Source organism: Episyrphus balteatus, chromosome 1, assembly GCF_945859705.1.
Source record: "Episyrphus balteatus chromosome 1, idEpiBalt1.1, whole genome shotgun sequence".
NCBI lineage: Eukaryota > Metazoa > Arthropoda > Insecta > Diptera > Syrphidae > Episyrphus > Episyrphus balteatus.
The window spans coordinates 81185245-81207512 of NC_079134.1; positions in this window are offsets into that span (position 1 = coordinate 81185245).

Here is a 22268-nt window from a genome sequence, read left to right on the forward strand (position 1 = left end):
TTTTAAATTTTATCATCTTATGTTTTCGTTCACTACATCAACGAATGAATGAATGAATTTTTTTTTTTTTTTTTTTTTTATAATTTTCTACAATAATTGGATGAGTACATAAACACTTTAAAAATTGCAAAGCTATTGCACATTTTCCTTAAAAAAAATTTGAAATCTGTTTTTTGATGTAAAATGTGAAAAAAGTATTTTATGAAAAATTTTAAACACCTTTGGTATAAAATAAATCTATAGAAACCTAAGTGGCCAACTTTCTTAAAAATATTCCCCTTAGACGAGAATATTTTTAAGAAAGTTGGCCACTTAGGTTTCTATAGATGTATTTTATACCACAGGTGTTTAAAATTTTTCATAAAATACATTTTTTACATTTTGTATCAAAAAACAGATTTCAAAATTTTTTTTACGAAAATGTGCAATAGCCATGCAGTTTTTAAAGCGTTTATGTAATCATCCAATTGGTGTAGAAAATTATAAAAAAAAGAAATAAAACAAATTCATTCATTCGTGGTTGCAGTGAAAGAAAACATAAGATGATAAAATTTAAAATACACTGAACGAAAAAAAGCCAATATTTTATGAACTGGTTACGATAGAACTTTTTTCTATTTGTTTTTAGAACAGTCAAAAGTGTAGCTATCAGCCGTTTAAGGGTTGTCCATTCTCTATTGCACACCCTGTATATATTCAGACATATTCTAAACAAAAATTCCCAGGGAAATGGTTTCGGGAGGAGGGCCCCAATCGGAAAAATAGTGAAAATTTTCATTTTTTTTTTGCTTTCCTCATATTCTTAACCATCGGAGAACGAAATTCAAGCTTAAAAAAATAATGAAATTTCAAGAACTTTTCAGTTAGGAGTTCTTTTTTCAGAATAGGGCAGATTATAACGATTACTACTCTACTTCAACTTTTTGAATCGTTATACCTAAGAAACGGTGGGTCTTAGGAAAAAAAGTGTCATGACACTTTTTATATATAATGATCTGGTCTACAATTCTTGCATTGAAAATTTTTTGATAAGACTTACCGTTTTGCTGAAAATCGTGAAAAACCAGTTTTTGTGACCTTTGACCCCCCGTAAATTTTTTTCCAGGCCTCAGATTAATGAGGACTTTTTAGATTTAATTTATGATGGTGTTTCCAACAATCCTACCAATTTTCAGCTTGCTGGGAATTAATGTAACCTCACCCCCTTATTTTAGTCTAATTTGACCGGACTATTTACTGAACAAAACTTATAAAAGTTTCAAATAAAATTAAAAAAAAAAAACAATGTACTGGGCACTGAGAATTCAAGTATGTAGGATGTAGGTACCTACATGAAAATCAGACCTAAGCCAATGAAGAAAATCAAACTTATTCACGGAAATTAGCTTTTTGATGGGTTGGGTTCGATATCCCGCTTTTTATGTTCCCGTTTTTTAAAATCCCGTTTTTCACTATCCCGCTTTTTATAATCCCGCTTTTTAAAATCCCGATTTTTATAATCCCATTTTTTACCATCCCGATTTTGCAAGCAAAACTAGTTGTTTTATTTTGAAAAGTCGCTCGATTTTTTAAAATAAAACAACTAGTTTTGCTTGCAAAATCGGGATACTAAAACAAATTAAAAAATGAGAGATTGTTCTAAACGCATTTAATTAAAACCTTTAACAAAAAATATAATAGGTATATAAAAAAAAATTAGAAAAAGTAAAGAATGTGATACTAAAAAGAAATCAATTAACAAACTAATATTTACTTTAAAGTTTCAGAAGTACAATCAAATCTTGATAATCCCATAGATTAATAATAACATAAAATGATCACAACACCTTAAATTAAGTATACACTACATCAGGCTTGTCAAACTCAATGGCATTCACGGGCCAATATAGCAGGATCTAAATTTCTATGGGCCGCAAAAAAAAAGATATTAGAATTTTTACGAAACAGATTTATTTTTATAAAAGAACAAGAACAATATGTAGTAATATTAATGTTTTCTGCCTGACACTTGGCATCTCTTTTCTGTACCATCTTCTCTACTTGTGATGAAAATTTTTTAGAAGTTATTACTTTTAAAACAGACCTAAGGCGTAGATCTGTTATTCTGGATTTAACAGGTGACTCATTTCGATTCATAAGTGAAAACTGCTGCTCGCATCGATGAAGTGCTTCCAAACATACAAATGATTTCATATGCCAATTTTCGAGTGTTCTCAAATCTGCTTGTTAGATACTTGTAAAATTCAGGTATCCCAGCTTCATCGAATGTATATCTTTAAACGGAGCCACACTGGATTTCGATTAGCTCCATTTGCAAATGATTACGTACTGATTCTATATTTATAAACCCGTCTCAAAAAGAGATTAAAAAAGGATGGATTTTTCGGGACAAAGTAGCGAAAATATTTGCATTGGTGTTCATTTAAGAAAAAAGTAGCGACTGCAAGTCGACTGGAAATCTAATTTTCGGTTGCTTGGAAGTCGACTTAAATATTTTGTACAAATAAACAAATTCAAAGCTTATTCCCGAAAATTCACTTAGGATGAAACAAATCGTATGGAACTTTTTCACTGCTTTCCCATTGGTCAAACTGCACTCCAATACTAATGCAGCAAAAAAAAGCTTGTTTTCAATACAAAAAATGTTTGTTTACCTTTTCACCCATCAAGAACTCATATAAGCTGGAAATTCTCCATTGCGACATAAATAGCAAAAAGTTAAAATCTCTGCAGTTAACATCGTGTTGAAATGGAGAAATTCAAAACGATTTTATTGGATTCCCCGGTTTGTTCGTGTTCATTAGAGACATTTAAATATTATTTTATAACTAAAATTAAATGTAAAAATTGAAAATGCAAGTTGTACCTAAATTAAGCTTGGGCCGCAAGTTTGACATGCCTGCACTACATAATCAAAAGAAATTTCAGTCAAATATATTTCAACTTATATTTGGATGCATTTCCACAATTTTGATATTTAAATAAATAAAATTTCTTTTACTTGTGTACTCAATTTAAGGCTTTAATCATTTCATGTTTTTACGCTCCTCTTTTTGATTGATATTTAGTTACAAAACAAAATAAAATGCACGTACTTTTTCATACAAATTTGGTAAATGTTTTTGAAACTGAAAAAAAAAAAAAAACAAAATTCGTTGAAAAAAAACGACTCTTTACATTTATATTGTGTGGATTTGCAGAATAAGAAGGGGAAAACAAAAATTTGTTTACTTTTTTTTTGCTTAGATTTTGTTTCTTTTCGTATTCTTTAGAAAAGGGGGAAGAATTTTTGAAGTTATACTTCTTATGGGACGGTGGGTATGAAAATTTCTTTTTTGACAAGAATGTATGTCACTATACTGTAAATACAAAATGCTGTGTGTCAAAATACTGTATAAACAAAATACTGACTTGCAAAATTCTGTTTTGTAAAATTCTGTACGGCATATACTATATTTTCAATACAGTATTTTTCAAGATATTTCCTTTGATAAAAAAACCACATAATACTAGCTTTAAATATAATTATTGACAGTTAAGTTGTAATTTTATACAAACTAATTACACTGTGCAAGTCGAAATTCTTGACAGGCGCGCGAATAACTGTTTCGCCCTATTTCTGACCCTAGAAATCCAATGGCATCATTAGTTTTTCGATTTATCGGTACGACTTCGAACAAAATTTTTTTTGAAAGTTTTTTCAATTATTTTGAGAGCTTCCCACTGTTTTTAGTCATTTTTCAACCAAAAACAATATTTATATTGCTAATAATTCTGCTCAAACGTTATTTGCTACCAGTAGAAAGACATTATAAACAATTTCGAACAATTTATTTGAAATTTTAGTGATTTTTTTTTAAATTGAAAAAAAATTGAAATTTTAACATTGTTTATCGTTTTTTCGCTGTTTTTGTTCTTTTTGCACAAATACATTGCATGTTTTCCATTCAAAATTAATTTAACTGTTAATTTAGTGTTGGTTAAACTTCGACAGTCTATCGATAGCATCGATAACAAAAAACATCGATACTTCACAAAAATATCGATACTTCCAAATTATTTTACCACAAGGCTACCGATATTATCAATAGTTTTTTTCTGAAAACTATCGATAATGGAAACTATCGATATCTATCAAACACTATGTTAATTCGTTGTTTACATCCAATGTCAAACGAAAACTTAACTTGTAGTTCAAATTGTGTTTAATTAATTTCAAAGCTATTTTTTTTATGAGAAATTTTACGAGTGGTTTTAAAACTTTTTGGTATGTATGAAAAATATTTCAATTTAAAAGTTATAAGAGACGTCGAATGGGCACCAAGCATTATTTGTTCAAATTGTTATAATAAGCTTATCAAATGGTCAAGTCTGGATTTTGGAGTGCCAATGATATGGTCAGATCCAAAAGATCACAATGAAGATAACAGCTACGCATGTGTAAATAAATGCGCCAGATTAACTCGTTGCAATACTATTTACAAAAGTGTTCCGTGCGCTAAAATGCCAATACCTCATTTAGATATCATACCGATTCCAAAGTGTCCAAGTCCATCTGATGAATATATACCACCTTCCTTTCAATCAAAGCCAGAATCATAACTTTTGGCTTATCAACCTTCTGAATTAGAAAAGACTTGTTATCATGTTGAGATTTCTCAAACGCGTTTAAATATAATGGTAATCCAGTCAAATAAGGGTTTAACCTCGGAATGAATGTTAGTAGAAATTTTTTTTGCTCAATATCTTCCTTTTGCCATTCTATAACATATCTCAAAAGTCTAGAAAAATCTCATGTCCGCTTGTCGCGATTTCAAGGTCAAATCGCGAAATGGAGATTTTCAAAATTAGCAAAAATAGGCTATGGTATTATATACACATATGATACATGATTTCAAGGTATTTTTTAATGCTGATTCCAAAAAATCTAAAATTTCCTTGGTTTGAAAATAAGGTGCAGATTTTAAAAAATTAATAAGAAAAGTTTAAATTTTTATATGTATACCAACATAAGCGACATGATTTAAAGGTATTTTTTAACACTTATTCCAACAAAACTCACAAACAAGTCAACCTGACCATCCCTGAAAAGTAATGCACCTTATTTATGTTGATCTGACACAAATATCTGAAGTGTAGTTTTTCAATTTTTTCAAATCTGCACCTTATCTTCAAACCAAGAAAATTAGGACTTGCGGACATGAGATTTTTTTTAGATTTTTGAGGGTAGTTAAAGAATATCCAAACAAAGATTAAAATGAAAAAATTAGCCTATTAGCACTTATTCCTAAGATGAACAAAAATCTTCTTTAGTGCATATCCTAAAATTTGCCCCTCCATCAAAAAATACCATTATTTCGTAGGTATATATATTTTTTGTAATGGATTGTTTTGATTTTTAATAATGATGGATTCTAAAATCTTCATGCAAAATTTGGTTCATCTACCATAACTTTTAAGGGTTTTTCGGCAGTAAGTTTGCAACTGTTATAATAATATGAGTTGACAGATGAAAAACAGGTATAACTTTTTCCAGAGACGTCACATTGTCTTGATTTTAGATTTTTTGGGATCAGCATTAAAAAATACCTTGAAATCATGTATCATATATGTATATAATACCATAGCCTATTTTTGCTAATTTTGAAAATCTTCATTTCGCGATTTGACCTTGAAATCGCGACAAGCGGACATGAGATTTTTCTAGACTTTTGAGATATGTTATAGAATGGCAAAAGGAAGATATTGAGCAAAAAAAATTTCTACTAACATTTATTCCGAGATTTACCCCTTTTTTCTCCTTATTTGACTGTATTATGGTACGACAGCTAAAATTGCCGCAAAGCCAATTGCAACGAAAAAAATTAAACACAATTTGAACTACAAGTTAAGTTTTCGTTTGAAATTGGATGTAAACAACGAATTAACATAGTGGTTGGTAGATATCGATAGTTTCCATTATCGATAGTTTTAAGAAAAAACTATCGATAGTATCGGTAGCCTTGTGGTAAAATAATTTGAAAGTATTGAAACTATCGATAGTTTTGTGAAGTATCGATATACTCGATATTTTTTTTTTGTTATCGATGCTATCGATAGACTGTCGAAGTTTAACCAACACTAAATTAACAGTTAAATTAATTTTTAATGGAAAACATGCAATGTATTTGTGCAAAAAAGAACAAAAACAGCGAAAAAACGATAAACAATGTAGGGTCAATGTGGGTAAATGTAAACAGGGGTAAATGAAAACATGGCTCATAACAAGCTTCAGTTAAATCTCTTTGATGCATACATAAGTACAAATCGCGGACGCATGTATCTTTTAACATATACGTCAAGCTCAAGCAAATTTTAAAATACAGGACATTTATGTCGATTTGCATGTGTTTACATCTACCCCAGAATATTTTTCATAATGGGTAAATGTAAACAACGTATTCTGGGGGTAAATATAAACATATATTTTTGCTGAAATTATTGGTTTTAATAAAAATAACGTATTTTAAGTCAATTACTATTGCTAAAGTGCCGCGGAGTCACATTTTAAAGTAGCCAACACCACCATTTTCAGTGGATGATGTTGAAAAATCGGTCTTTGACGTAAAAAAACAAAAAAATTGACGTTCGGAGCTGCTCAGGATGCATATTGGGAGCCTATATAAAGAATCAACGGAAGAAAACAAAAACTTTTATTGGAATTTGAAAAAGTTTTTGTCAAATACCTTCTTGAACGTTTTTCAAGTTGTTATCCATATGATAAAGAGGAAATTCTAAATTTTAAACCACCGTTTACATTTACCCCAAATTTGTAAAAAAAACACAAACATGGTGGGGTATTTGTAAACATGCCATATTTGACAGTAATGTAAACAATTTGGGAAATATTTGTTTATATTTATAAAGAAGAATTGCCATCATTTCATATTTGCATTTGAAGATACCATTCAAGTTGTTCCGTGAAAAAATATAAAAATCTAAAGTCGAAAGAAAAAAAAGACATGAAATTGTTTACATTTACCCACATTGACCCTAAACAATTTCGGTTTTTTTTTCATTTTTTTCAAAAAAAATCACTAAACTTTCAAATAAATTGTTCAAAATTGTTTACAATTTCTTTCTACTGGTAGCAAATAACGTTTGAGCAGAATAATTAGCAATATAAAAATTGTTGACTAAAAACAGTGGAAAATTCTCAAAATAATTGAAAAAACTTTCAAAAAAAATTTTGTTCGAAATCGTACCGACAAATCGAAAAACTAATGACGCCAATCGATTTCTCGGGTCCGAAATAGGGCGAAACAGTTAATCGCGCACCTGTCTCAAAATTTTTTTTCAAAAAACTTGCACAGTGTTATTAAAGTAAAAAAATAAATCAATTCTAGTAACACAAATCAAACTTTTCTTAAACATACAAAATACATTTTACAAAAAGATGTCAAAATCAATATAAATTCAATTTTTTTGCAATCTGTTTTAAGTATGCAACGTCGTTTAATTCAGATTGTTTTTTAAATAAGTGTAGAGTTTTGATTTCTCTCTCCTTTTTCCGTAGCTCCTAATAAGGTACCTAGATTAATCAGCATTAGAAGCTTGCCTCTATATTAAGTTAGTCTTTTAGAAATTCATAATAAAACCTGTTTTAAATAAAACTGTTTTTCAAAGTTTTGTAAAAATGATGTAAAAAATATCGTTTTGATAATAAATGCGCGCACTTTTTTACATTATCAAAACTATATTTCTTACATCATTTTTACAGAATTTTGATATACAGAATTTTGATGTACAGAATTTTGAAATACAGTATTTTGACCAATCAGAATTTTGCTATACAGAATTTTGACTTTCAGAATTTTATTCGTACAGCATTTTGCACGTACAGAATTTTGACATACAGTATTTTGGCATAAAGTATTTTGAATACAGAATTTGCAACATACAACATTTCGACCGCAACCCTTTCAAAAATATTCAATCTTCCGTTTTCGAAAATTTGATTTTTCAAATTTTTTTTTAAATCCAAAAATTATTTTGTTTTTAATTTTGTTTTTGGCTTATATTAAAATTATATAAATGCTTCTTCACAAAAAGTTTCGTTGAAATCGAATAAGCACTTTCCGAGATAATCGGATTAAAAAAAAACCGTTCTATGGCAGGTACCGTTAATAATGATTTTCAAACAAAAAATTTTTTATTAGGAGATAGACCTTGTCTTAAAACTTACATTTGAATTTTTTAAACATAATCGTTTTAGCCGTTTTTGAGCAATTTCAATTTTACTAAAATCGATATATGACAAGTACCGTTATTTTTGGTCCAAAAATGCTTTCAAAAACTGTTTCAATTTTCCCGATATCTCTTTTATTGCTCGAGATATCTTAAGTTTCATTTAATAAGCCAAAGAGAAACTAAACTTAATCTAAAGTATAAGTCACTGGTCACAGAATTTTTGCCACAAGAACCAAAATATACTTTTCTGAAGATTTTCGAGTTGCTGAACTCAAATCCGCAATCGGAAAAATTCTATTAGCCTCCGTTCTTGAAATATTACCGTTATAAAAAAAACCTTTTTTTGCATTTTATAACGGTAATATTTCAAGAACGAAGGCTAATAGAATTTTTCTGATTGTGGATTCGAGTTCAGCAACCCAAAAACCTTTAGAAAAGTATATTTTGATTCTTGTGGCAAAAAAAGTTTAATTTGGTTGGCCAGTGTTGTTTCTGATTCAAAGACTTCAAAGACCGCTACTTAAATTTTAAATATCTCGGGCAATAAAAGAGATATCGGGAAAATTTAAACAGTTTTTGAAAGAAGAATATATGTTGCTATAATAATTTCAAATTTATTCATAATGAATTACTCCACATAAAGACATAACCTCGAAAACAGCCAATACTACGTTTTTTGACATTTTCTAACGGTAATATTTCAAAAACGAAGGCCAATCAAACTTTTCTGTCTTTAGATTCGGATTCAGCACCGCCCCAAAAATTACTACAAAAGTATATTTTGGTTCTTGTGGCAAGAACCTTGTTGACCAGTGTTATCGTTTTTATAGAACGCAAAGTTTGATTCCTTTTTTTTGCTCTTAAGTGTAGTACCTATATCGCAAGTAAAGCATTATAGACTAAAACTTAATAGGCCAGTCATTATATACATTTGGAAATGCAAAATGACCGAGAAAGCTAAATTTTGGATATGTTGTAGAGGATGCTTAAAAAAGCTTAACTTGAAGTTTTCGACCAAGATTTCCTATGAGCTTTTTCCGCCATTTTGAAAAAAAGGATAAATTTGGTTTTTTGACAATAACTCGGCCATCTGACGAGATGCGAAAATTTTACAAGGAGCTTTTTTGTAGCTTTTAACGAGTTCTACAATTCATGCATACACATTTTTTGTGTATCATGAACCGTTTTCGAGATATCGATTAAAAAAGTCAAAAATTTAGGACATGCCATTTGTTTTTTGACATAATCTATTTTTGGGTGATGAATATCGAAAAAATTATTAACATAAAATTTGTAGACCACATTCAGACCTACAATGTCGTATTTTTATATTTTTTTTTGGACAAAAATTACGACTTCCAGCCGGCCGCAAAGTCGTTTAGTCCGCTCCCACCGCCAAGCAAGCCGCCCGTTCGGTTGTAAAAAAACAATAATTCATGTTTTTTTAATGTTTATATCATTATATCAGTAACACATACATACAAATGTATGTATTTATTTAATAAATAATGAGAAGAAGATGGTAATGGTTTTTTTGTTACCCCAATTTTATTAACCCAAATTTTGTAAATACAGTATACCGGCTTTTTGTGTTGATTGTGCATTTTGTAATTTGCTTCAATCTCTATATTATTTAGTTCATCAAAATTGCAATTAGATCAGTGCCAATAATTTTTGAAAATAAAAAAATTATTAGCAGCATATGGGTGGTTGGAAAATTTAGGATAAATGGTATATGAAAGCGGAAAAATAAATTGCCCACAAACTAATTGGTGGAAAGGGGGCGGGTGAATGCCTTGTTCGATTTCACTAGTCAAAAAGTTTTTTTTTATAGAAATCAAAGTATATTTTTCTAATGATTTTTTGTATACTGAGCTGGAATCTTTAGTCAGAAAAATTCTATAACGTTGAGATATAACCATGCCAATACATCACAAAAATAGTGTTTTGAACGTTCAAAATTCAATATCTCAAAAACTTTGCACGTTAGAGCTATTCTAATGCTAGATTGAATTTAAGAAGGTCAAAGGCCATTAGAAAAGTATAATTTGGTTTCTATGGAAAATTATTTCTCGCCAATATTATGTCATTTCAATTTTTCTCAATATTTTCGAAATCAAAAGTATAGTTTTTCCATACAATCTTAAATAAAAGGTTTTAATCTAAGTAACTACATTCCAAGCTTTTCAAAAATCAAAAACTTTTTGGATTGACAAATAGGCTATTTTATCAAATTAAATTCGTCAAAAATCCAAAAATTAACTTTTTGCTCAAAAAACATTGAAAATACATAGAAAACATAACAAAGTAATTTTAACCAAGATTTGTTAAAATCAAACCATTTTGGTTAAAGCTAAAAATAAAAAAAATCTTTTTTTTGCATTTTTTCAATATCAAAAATCCCAAAATTAACTTTTTGCTCAAAAAACATTGAAAATACATAGAAAACATAACAAAGTAATTTTAACCAAGATTTGTTAAAATCAAACCATTTTGGTAAAAGCTAAAAATAAAAAAAATCTTTTTTTTGCATTTTTTCAATATTTTTGAGATTATATAAATAAAATGGTTTTAGTAAAAGTTATGACACTTTTATTACCCTCAACTTTTGCATTTAACTTTTTTTGATAGGAGGTCTACTTTTGACAGAAATCGTAAAAAACCAAGATTTTCGACACCAACACTTTTTCGCCCACCCACCCTTTTCCACCAATTAGTTTGTGGGCAATTTATTTTTCCGCTTTCATATACCATTTATCCTAAATTTTCCAACCACCCATATGCTGCTAATAATTTTTTTATTTTCAAAAATTATTGGCACTGATCTAATTGCAATTTTGATGAACTAAATAATATAGAGATTGAAGCAAATTACAAAATGCACAATCAACACAAAAAGCCGGTATACCTACTGTATTTACAAAATTTGGGTTAATAAAATTGGGGTAACAAAAAAACCATTACCATCTTCTTCTCATTATTTATTAAATAAATACATACATTTGTATGTATGTGTTACTGATATAATGATATAAACATTAAAAAAAAACATGAATTATTGTTTTTTTACAACCGAACGGGCGGCTTGCTTGGCGGTGGGAGCGGACTAAACGACTTTGCGGCCGGCTGGAAGTCGTAATTTTTGTTCATAAAAAAAAATATAAAAATACGACATTGTAGGTCTGAATGTGTTCTACAAATTTTATGTTAATAATTTTTTCGATATTCATCACCCAAAAATAGATTATGTCAAAAAACAAATGGCATGTCCTAAATTTTTGACTTTTTTAATCGATATCTCGAAAACGGTTCATGATACACAAAAAATGTGTATGCATGAATTGTAGAACTCGTTAAAAGCTACAAAAAAGCTCCTTGTAAAATTTTCGCATCTCGTCAGATAGCCGAGTTATTGTCAAAAAACCAAATTTATCCTTTTTTCAAAATGGCGGAAAAAGCTCATAGGAAATCTTGGTCGAAAACTTCAAGTTAAGCTTTTTTAAGCATCCTCTACAACATATCCAAAATTTAGCTTTCTCGGTCATTTTGCATTTCTAAGCCGTTTTTTCCGACATAATGACTGGCCTATAACCTGTATTGATATAAAAGCCATCAATGGTAGATAAAATTTAATTTTTTTTTCTCAAAAAATTAGCCCCGGAAATTGGTACGAAGATTCTTAATTTCCAATTATTAAGATTTTTTCATGCATAACTATATTCAGGGAAGTCTTGGGTTAAGGTACGGAGATAGCATCAAAAAATTTCCTAAGATCACCATAAGCTGAGATTGTTAACAAAAATATGCTGTTTGTTTATTTTATTAATAATATAAAACAAAAAAAAAATAAATAAAAATTAAAAATATCAAATGAAATTCATTTAATATACTGAGTAAGAAGTAGTATAACTTCAGTTGCGAGTACATGTGTACACTAGGGCGTTCGTTGTTTGGGTTTTTTTTTCGATAATCAAGCTCCTAAGTGGAAAAACTGTTTCTAAATAAAAATAAAAAAATCATCTAATTTTTTAAATTTTTTATTTTGACACTAGATGGCGCCCCAAGAGGGTTTAAGTTTTTTAATCATTTGAAATAGGTATGTGTAGACTTATGAGGCCATTTTTTCAGATATAGACTTCCACAAAAATCTTTTGATAAGGTTCTTGTCTACATTAAACAACGTTTTCAAACAGGTATAAACTATTTTTCTAGGACCAGGGGTTTAGTCAGGGCATGCATGTTTATTAGGTTTATCAAAGCATACATGTTTTATTAAAACAAGCATATGAAATAGCTTGAAAAATTAAATACAATCAACAAAAAAAAAAATATGCATGTCCTGACTAAACCCCTGGTCCTAGAAAAATGGTTTATACCTTTTTAAAATTGTTGTTTAATGTAGACAAGAACCTCATCATAAAATTTTGATTGAAGTCTATATCTAAAAAAATGGCCTCATAAGTCAACACATAGCTATTTCAAATGTTAAAAAACTTTAACCCTCTTGGGGCGCCATCTAGTGTCAAAATAAAAATCTGAAAAAATTAGAGGATTTTGTTTTTGTTATTATTTAGAAACATTTTTTCCACTTAGGAATTTGATTCAAAAATAACGAACGCCCTAGTGTAGGTACACACACTCTTTTTTTTTGAATTTTTTTGCTTAATTTTTTTTTTGTTTTCTTATTATTTTTTGTTTGTTTAAAAAAAATTTGGCGTTTAAAGGAATTTTTTTCTTGGGCCCTAATTTTTGAGAAATGAATTTTTGAAAAACACCTGTTTTTTAAGGGTATTTTAGAGTGGTTTTATATTTTTTGGAATTTTTAAAGCTTTTCAAAAATCTCAAACTTACAGTCTTATAGGATTTCTAAAATGATTTTTGAGGGAATAATGGGAAAAACAACTTGACAGTTTTCATCCCTTTTTTAATGCATATATTTTTTATTTTGATATATAGATATATCTACAGAGTTAATAAAAAATTTGAAGGATTAATATGCCTGCATTTCATTTTTAATTATTTTTATAGTAAAAATTCAGAGATAACCGTATAAAGATGTCGTAATCTCAGTTTTACATTTCGAAATAGTTCCCTCTTAAAAATGATAATTTTTTTTATAAGCGTCGTACAGATATGATTGGGACATAAAATTAAAGCTGGAATAATAACCTTTACAGTGATATACATTTTTTTGTAGGTAGTTATGACAAAAATGAAAAAAAGGATAATGAAAGAAAAAAGGTTCGTATTTTTTTTTTGGTTTCTTGATGAAAACTGATTACATTAAAAAATTTTAAGGATTAATATGCCTGCATTTCATTTTTAATTATTTTTATAGTAAAAATTCAGAGATAACCGTATAAAGATGTCGTAATCTCAGTTTTACATTTGGAAATAGTTCCCTCGTAAAAATGATAATTTTTTTTTATAGACGTCGTATAGATATGGTTGGGACATAAAATTAAAGATGGAATGATAACCTATACAGTGATATACATTTTTTTGTAGGTAGTTATGACAAAAATGAAAAAAAAGGGTAATGAAAGAAAAAAGGTTCGTATTTTTTTTGGTTTCTTGATGAAAACTGATTACATTAAAAAATTCTAGCTCTTTTTGTAGAAATCGAATTTTTCCCCGCGAGAGTACTATAGTTTTTATATACAAAGGTATTATCTAAGAATAAGAAGTACTTCTTATTTTTAGTGTATTATTACAGAAACAAAAAAATAAATAAAATCGTTAGAGCCCTTTTTTAAAAACTAATTTTTGATAAAATTTTTTTGAAAAAATTTATACACTTCATTTTTATATAAAATTTTATAATAATATAGGTAACGATATTATATAACGATATAATATAATACAATGTATAATAAAGGTAACGATATTTTTGGTAAAAAAAAAGTTGCCTTTGGAGAGTAAACAAAAAAAAGCTACTTACCAAGTTTGAAGTAAATCGCTCCACCCGTTTAGACTGTAGCTCCTTATAAAGAGAGACGTCCGCATATTATTCCTCTTAAATGCATCATAAAAAAGTGATTTCGACGAATGGGGAGCAGCAAATTTTCGATGAAAATTATGGTCATATTATGAACGAAGAACAGGATGAAGGGCAAGCAGTTCATCAAAATAGTACTAAAGACGATGACGATACAAATGAAGCTCTGCTGAATACACGTTTGTAGTAGTGATGGGAACTATCGAATAAAAACTATCAAACTATCGATAGTTGTAAAATATTCATTCATTCGATAGTTTTTAATCATTCATTCATTCATTTAGTTACTAATTTCATTCTAATAGTTTTTTTATTCGATAGTTTAGTTACTATTTTCATTCGAATAGTTTTTTTATACGATAGTTTTGTCATTCAAATAGTTTTTTTTATTTGATAGTATTTTCTTTTGAACATTATTCTTATTCGATAGTTTTTTCATTCGAATAGTTTTTCTATACGATAGTTTTCTCATTCGAATAGATTTTTTTTGAACGATAGTTTTTTCATTCAAATAGTTTAGTTACTATTTTCATTCGAATAGTTTTTCATTCGATAGTTTTTTCATTCGAATAGTTTAGTTACTATTTTTATTCGAATAGTTTTTTTATACGATAGTTTTTTTCATTTGAATAGTTTTCTTAAACGATAGTTTTTTCATTTGAATAGTTTTTCTATACGATAGTTTTCTCATTCGAATAATTTTTTTTTGTACGATAGTGTTTTCATTCAAATAGTTTAGTTACTATTTTCATTTGAATAGTTTTTTTATACGATATTTTTTATTCGATAGTTTGTTTGATAGTTTTTATTCGATAGTTTTATTCAATAGTTTTTATTCGAATGAATAAATTAATGAATGAATGAACTATTCGAAAGTTCAAATCGTTCAGTTACTAACTATCGATAGTTCAAATCATTCGATAGTTCCCATCACTAGTTTGTAGCAATCGGGGAATGCGATATACCTACGGCCCGGTATTTGGCGGTCATGCGGTCAATGCCTATTGAAACTGAAAAAAGAAGAGCAACAAAAAATTGCAATCTATTTATCCTACGAAAGAGCCTACCACCGATGAACAACTGTGTAGCTGATATGATGTGTGTGCATGAGTTTTAACATTAGATTTAAGAAGGCAAAAAAAATAAATGGGCAGTTTTAAATTTGTAGAAACAACATAGTGTATGTTTTGAATGTTTGACAAAATGTATAAATGATATTTTTTTGTATGAATTTAAGTATGAATGGTTTTAATATTAAATTTGAATGAATTGAATGATTTTAATGAAATTAATGATTTAAATAAATTTAATTGATGATATTTTGTTGAATGCTGATTAATCCTGAATATACCGGCCCCCCCCCCCCCCCTGGAACGAGTTTCAGAACATGGGTACAACTGCCAGCTTGGTGATTGCACGAACAAAGGTTCCATCACTCGTTTTAAAGGTTGCAACTCGTACTCGACCATCTGTATCTAAAGTTGTTGCTGTAATTTTGCCAAGTAGCTACTTTGTTGGCGGAAGATTTGGCTCCTTTATTTTGACAAGGTCCCCTGGTTTATGGTTATGTTTCTGCTGCTTTCACTTTGGCCGTTCTTGAAGCGTGGTGATATATTCCATGTGCCACCGTTTCCAAAACCCTTGTACCTTATTTTGAAGGTGATTCCAGTGTGAGAGTCGAGTCGAGCGTGTTTAAAGTGGTTGGCTCCGGGACAGCGGTAAATGGTTCAACTATAAGAAAATGAGCTGCAGTTAGAGTGTTTAAATTTTGATCTGATATAACACAAAGAGGACGAGAACTCAGAACAGCTTCGATCTGAGTGAGAACAGTGTACATTTCTTCAAATGTAAGAATCGTTGCTCCGACGACTCGTCGAAGGTGAAACTTGACGGACTTCACCTCAGCCTCCCAAAGGGCACCAAAGTGGGGTGACGATGGGGGAATGAAGTGCCAAGCGATGTTGTCCATAGCAAGTGGCGTTGCAACATCTTCATTGTACGCTTCAGATAACACCAACTTGTGCATCTCGTTGAGACATCGACGTGCGCCTTGGAAATTGGTTCCATTGTCCGAGTAAACATTCGAACAAAGGCCACGACGAGACACAAATCGACGAAAGGCGGCAAGAAACGCTTCGGAAGTGAGGTCACTCTGTTGCGGTAAATTTTACCACAAGTTTCACCTTCCCATTCCATTCCCTTATAACCATTTTCTTAAATCCATTTCTTTTGCTGCTCCAAAATGCTCGAAGAGATTATTAGAGACCTGGTCCATCAGCCAGAAGCTAGCTCTTTGAGTATCTTGGAAAAGCAAACAAAACAGGTTTACTTCAAAACATATAGTGTGATGTGTGATTGTTGGTTCACACAGACTAAAAAGTCAGTATTGGACGGGCGGTCCATACTTTTGAGAACTATGTATATTTATTTGGACGGACGGTCCATAAAACTATTTGATGAAAAACACATTTAATATGTTTGTGAGAGATGACTCACTCAGGAGGTAAAGGCATGAAGTATTTACCCATGCCCAACGTAACTGTGAATTATAATTCACCAACGTAAACTTAGTATGGCCGAGTGCCCAACATAAGTGCCTTGCACAAAAAATAAAACCACTTTGCGATGTGTTCAACTTCCCCTAATTGTCTGCGCGAAGGTCAACGGTTTTAGTTTATTTAATTTTCGCGTTAAATCCTTTCTCGCGGTTTAATTTGAAAAAGTAAATGGTCGTGACTCCGTCTAGAAGAAAAATTTTCCTCCAATTTATTAGTTCTGGGCCGTTTTGGGCTGGGGACTTTTGCGTGGTTTTTAAATAGTTTTTCGTTTAATTCTTTTAAAATGGAATTGGCAGAAGCGGGCTGAACGCGTCCACTGAGCCACTGTTGGTTAGAATATCACCAACGCATGGAATCCGTAACAAAAGTGTGAAAACAAAAACTATTCACGACTTTTAGTATTAGGTAGGAAAGTATGAAACAATAAAAGTATTCAAGGAAAAAAGTATGCGCGACAAAAGTTCGAAAAATGGAAAACTATTATTTTGACTGGGTTTTGATCCGGCAATTGTTACAAAGAGAAAAGAGAATTTGAGACAATAAAAAGAGCGATGGACAATTCTGATTGGTCAAGAAAGAATAAATAGACGAGTTTATTGTTATATAGGGCTGGGGTCTCAAAAAAAAGAGAGTATATAGATATCGGAGCAGGCCGCTAGCCAATAGGCAGGGTGCTGTTGTTAGACCGAGACAGAAAACCTCCTTGCACAAAGATCCATGCGCGTAGGAAGGGGGGTCCTGGGTGGGCCAGGCCCACCTTAGAAAATCCATTCCCCACCCTTGAAATTATCTCGCATTGAAATTTTTTTCCATAATATCGCTTGTTGAGAATTATAGGGTTTTTTGTAGGTATGTATAGTTTATGTTCAATGTTCTCAGCCAGCGATATGTAAATACCCTGTTTATTGAGCAGACTCAAAGGTCGGATTCAATAATAAAAAGCTTTTTCAATTTAAAATTTTTTCACAAGGCTTTTTTTCGATATTTACGCCGCACTGTGGGATGAAATGGGATTCTAGCGCGCCAAAAGTTCGTTTGAGAAGACTATACTATATAAGGTCTTATTTTCTTCTGCATTTACTTTTTAAGGTCGTTGTTAACATTTTGTATATGCAGAAAATCGAAAACAAAGTAAGGGTGAGAGGGTTGAGGGGTTAATAAGCTCGGTTGAAAGAGAAGTATCAATCTCGGTAGGTGCAATTTAAAACTGTCATATAAAAATATGTTAATGTATTCTTATAATCTTGTTTTAAGATTTGATTTTTATTATATCAAATTAAGTTAATTCTTTGCATGAGGGGGTAAGAAGATTGGAGATTATAGGTATTTGTCAGGGTCAGGAGATTTATGGACTGACTGCATAATGAAAAGATAATAATACTGCTCTTTTGAAATAAAAACATCTTTTTTTATCTTAAGATTATTTTTTCATAATTTTTTCTGAATCACTATCAGTATTAACATTTGAGTTCTCATTATTTTCCTCATTTGAAAAAGAAGTCATATACAAACTTCATCATTTTAAGTTTTTTTCTTTTTTTATTGTTGTTTTCCGAATTGATGATACATAAGGATCTAAAGATACAAAAAGCATGTTTAATAAATCCGTGTTGGTATTTATTCTTGAATTTTTTCTGGTGTGGTCTCTTCTCATTAGCCTATATTCTTTATTATATGCTTCTGCAGCTTCTTCTGACAGTTGACCTTCGACCGTGAATAAAGATATAATAACCAAATAAGTTTTATTGGGTTATATGAAATTTACTTATTTATTTACCCAACGGCAAACTCATATTGCGAATGACATGAGCACCATGAAATAAAATTTGATGTACGCTAGATGGAAGATAAAACCATGGATAGAGCGTAACAAATAATTTTGCGGTCTCGCGAGCAAATGCCTCAAATTAATTTTTTTTATTCTCCGGGCTGTGTTCCCATTATTTGTTGTTCCTGCGCCTATGTAAATGAAATACAAATTTATCTTTTTGTTCGTAAGTCATTTTAAAAGTTAAAAAATGTAATAACTTTTAAAAAGGAGATACTTTTGAATTTTGGTTATAACGTTAAAAATATAAAACACTTAACACGCACTTGTACTTACTTGGAAGCTTAACTGAACTGAGAGTCTATTAAGCTTTCGCTACTTAAGTAATGTTTAAACGGCTGACAAACAATGGTAATATCACGCATTTATGTTATAATTCAAATCGTGGCATATAGGTATAAAATGGCAGACAATACGACAACTTACCAGTCGGGAAAAACAGAAATTTAAAGTCATTTTGATTGATAATCTCTCACAAAATATGGCATAACTAGACAAGTTGGCTGGAATTGGCCGAGATTTTTTGGCAAGTTTACCTCAAGGCACTAGCCAACCAAGAAAATGAAGAGAGAAGAGCTTGCGAGAGCTTGCAAAATTTTGGCGGTCTTTTGAAAACTAAATTTGGGGACAAAAAAGCACTTAATTTAATTGTGTGAATTATAAGCAACGAATAAAAATTTAAAGTTGTTGTTCGTCACTACTGATTCCTTACATTATTTAGTAGTGGGGAAAAAAAATCCTAGCTCACATCTGTTTATTAAAAGAGGAATGTCGATTGATTGAAAAAAGACCAATTTGGCTTCGAAATTTAAATTATTAAAAGGCCTCTATGATACGACGAATAACGGTGAAGTGTATTGGGTTTTCCAATAATGGGTACTAGAATTCTTTTAGTTCAAGTATTAAGAGTGTTCTCTGAAAATATTAAATATTTTCGAAACTATTTTTGAAAATGGGTTTTGGCGCACTAGAGTCCCATTTCATCCCACAGTGCACTGTGGGATGAAATGGGATTCTAGCGCGCCAAAAGTTCGTTTGAGAAGACTATACTATATAAGGTCTTATTTTCTTCTGCATTTACTTTTTAAGGTCGTTGTTAACATTTTGTATATGCAGAAAATCGAAAACAAAGTAAGGGTGAGAGGGTTGAGGGGTTAATAAGCTCGGTTGAAAGAGAAGTATCAATCTCGGTAGGTGCAATTTAAAACTGTCATATAAAAATATGTTAATGTATTCTTATAATCTTGTTTTAAGATTTGATTTTTATTATATCAAATTAAGTTAATTCTTTGCATGAGGGGGTAAGAAGATTGGAGATTATAGGTATTTGTCAGGGTCAGGAGATTTATGGACTGACTGCATAATGAAAAGATAATAATACTGCTCTTTTGAAATAAAAACATCTTTTTTTATCTTAAGATTATTTTTTCATAATTTTTTCTGAATCACTATCAGTATTAACATTTGAGTTCTCATTATTTTCCTCATTTGAAAAAGAAGTCATATACAAACTTCATCATTTTAAGTTTTTTTCTTTTTTTATTGTTGTTTTCCGAATTGATGATACATAAGGATCTAAAGATACAAAAAGCATGTTTAATAAATCCGTGTTGGTATTTATTCTTGAATTTTTTCTGGTGTGGTCTCTTCTCATTAGCCTATATTCTTTATTATATGCTTCTGCAGCTTCTTCTGACAGTTGACCTTCGACCGTGAATAAAGATATAATAACCAAATAAGTTTTATTGGGTTATATGAAATTTACTTATTTATTTACCCAACGGCAAACTCATATTGCGAATGACATGAGCACCATGAAATAAAATTTGATGTACGCTAGATGGAAGATAAAACCATGGATAGAGCGTAACAAATAATTTTGCGGTCTCGCGAGCAAATGCCTCAAATTAATTTTTTTTATTCTCCGGGCTGTGTTCCCATTATTTGTTGTTCCTGCGCCTATGTAAATGAAATACAAATTTATCTTTTTGTTCGTAAGTCATTTTAAAAGTTAAAAAATGTAATAACTTTTAAAAAGGAGATACTTTTGAATTTTGGTTATAACGTTAAAAATATAAAACACTTAACACGCACTTGTACTTACTTGGAAGCTTAACTGAACTGAGAGTCTATTAAGCTTTCGCTACTTAAGTAATGTTTAAACGGCTGACAAACAATGGTAATATCACGCATTTATGTTATAATTCAAATCGTGGCATATAGGTATAAAATGGCAGACAATACGACAACTTACCAGTCGGGAAAAACAGAAATTTAAAGTCATTTTGATTGATAATCTCTCACAAAATATGGCATAACTAGACAAGTTGGCTGGAATTGGCCGAGATTTTTTGGCAAGTTTACCTCAAGGCACTAGCCAACCAAGAAAATGAAGAGAGAAGAGCTTGCGAGAGCTTGCAAAATTTTGGCGGTCTTTTGAAAACTAAATTTGGGGACAAAAAAGCACTTAATTTAATTGTGTGAATTATAAGCAACGAATAAAAATTTAAAGTTGTTGTTCGTCACTACTGATTCCTTACATTATTTAGTAGTGGGGAAAAAAAATCCTAGCTCACATCTGTTTATTAAAAGAGGAATGTCGATTGATTGAAAAAAGACCAATTTGGCTTCGAAATTTAAATTATTAAAAGGCCTCTATGATACGACGAATAACGGTGAAGTGTATTGGGTTTTCCAATAATGGGTACTAGAATTCTTTTAGTTCAAGTATTAAGAGTGTTCTCTGAAAATATTAAATATTTTCGAAACTATTTTTGAAAATGGGTTTTGGCGCACTAGAGTCCCATTTCATCCCACAGTGCGCCGTGCGTGAATCGGGTTAAATATTTAGCCGCGAAAACATTTTTGACACTTTTGAGGTGAAAAGATAATTTCAGTTGTCAAAAATTTATCGTGATCTGGGAGCAGCCGGTTAAAACTTTTGTGTATTTTTTCAATAACTAAATCAAAAACTGAAAATGTAATAATCATTTTTATCAAAAAACAAAACTGACTTCCATGGATCAAAAAAAAAAAATACAGACGAATTGAATACCTCCTCCTTTTTGGAAGTCGATAAAAAAGAAAATTGAGAAAGCTGTACAACATTATGAGAACGTACATACTGTGATGCTTTTTTGCTTATGCTGAGGTAAGCTCAGGTGGTTCCACGATTCTTCCCAAAGAAGCAACAAAACTTGGGTTTTGAAAGTTCCAAACTCAAGGAAACAGCCCTTTTTTATCCTTACTTTTAATCGGTTTTATTTATTTTTCTTGCTTATTACTGATTTACATCGATATTTTGATTTCTATTTCTAACAAGTTATTTCATATAATTCGTGTCCCCGGCACGCAATCCGGAGAGAAGTCTGGTCGGAACTCACTATGAGAACCTATGTCCAATGAGCTAGGAAACTCAAAGGAGAAGTCTTTGGAATCCAAATGGAATCCTATGTCCCCAAAATGTGGAGATAATTCCGGTCGGAACTCACTAAGAGAACCTTTGTCCAAAGAGAAGCTCGATGGAGTAGTCTGTGGAAGTCCCAATGGAAACCCTTATGTCCCCAAAATGTGGAGATAATTCCGGTATAATTTGTTAGTATAATAATAATAATTTCCTGTTCTAATTTCTATCGTTAACTACCTGTGTTGATTT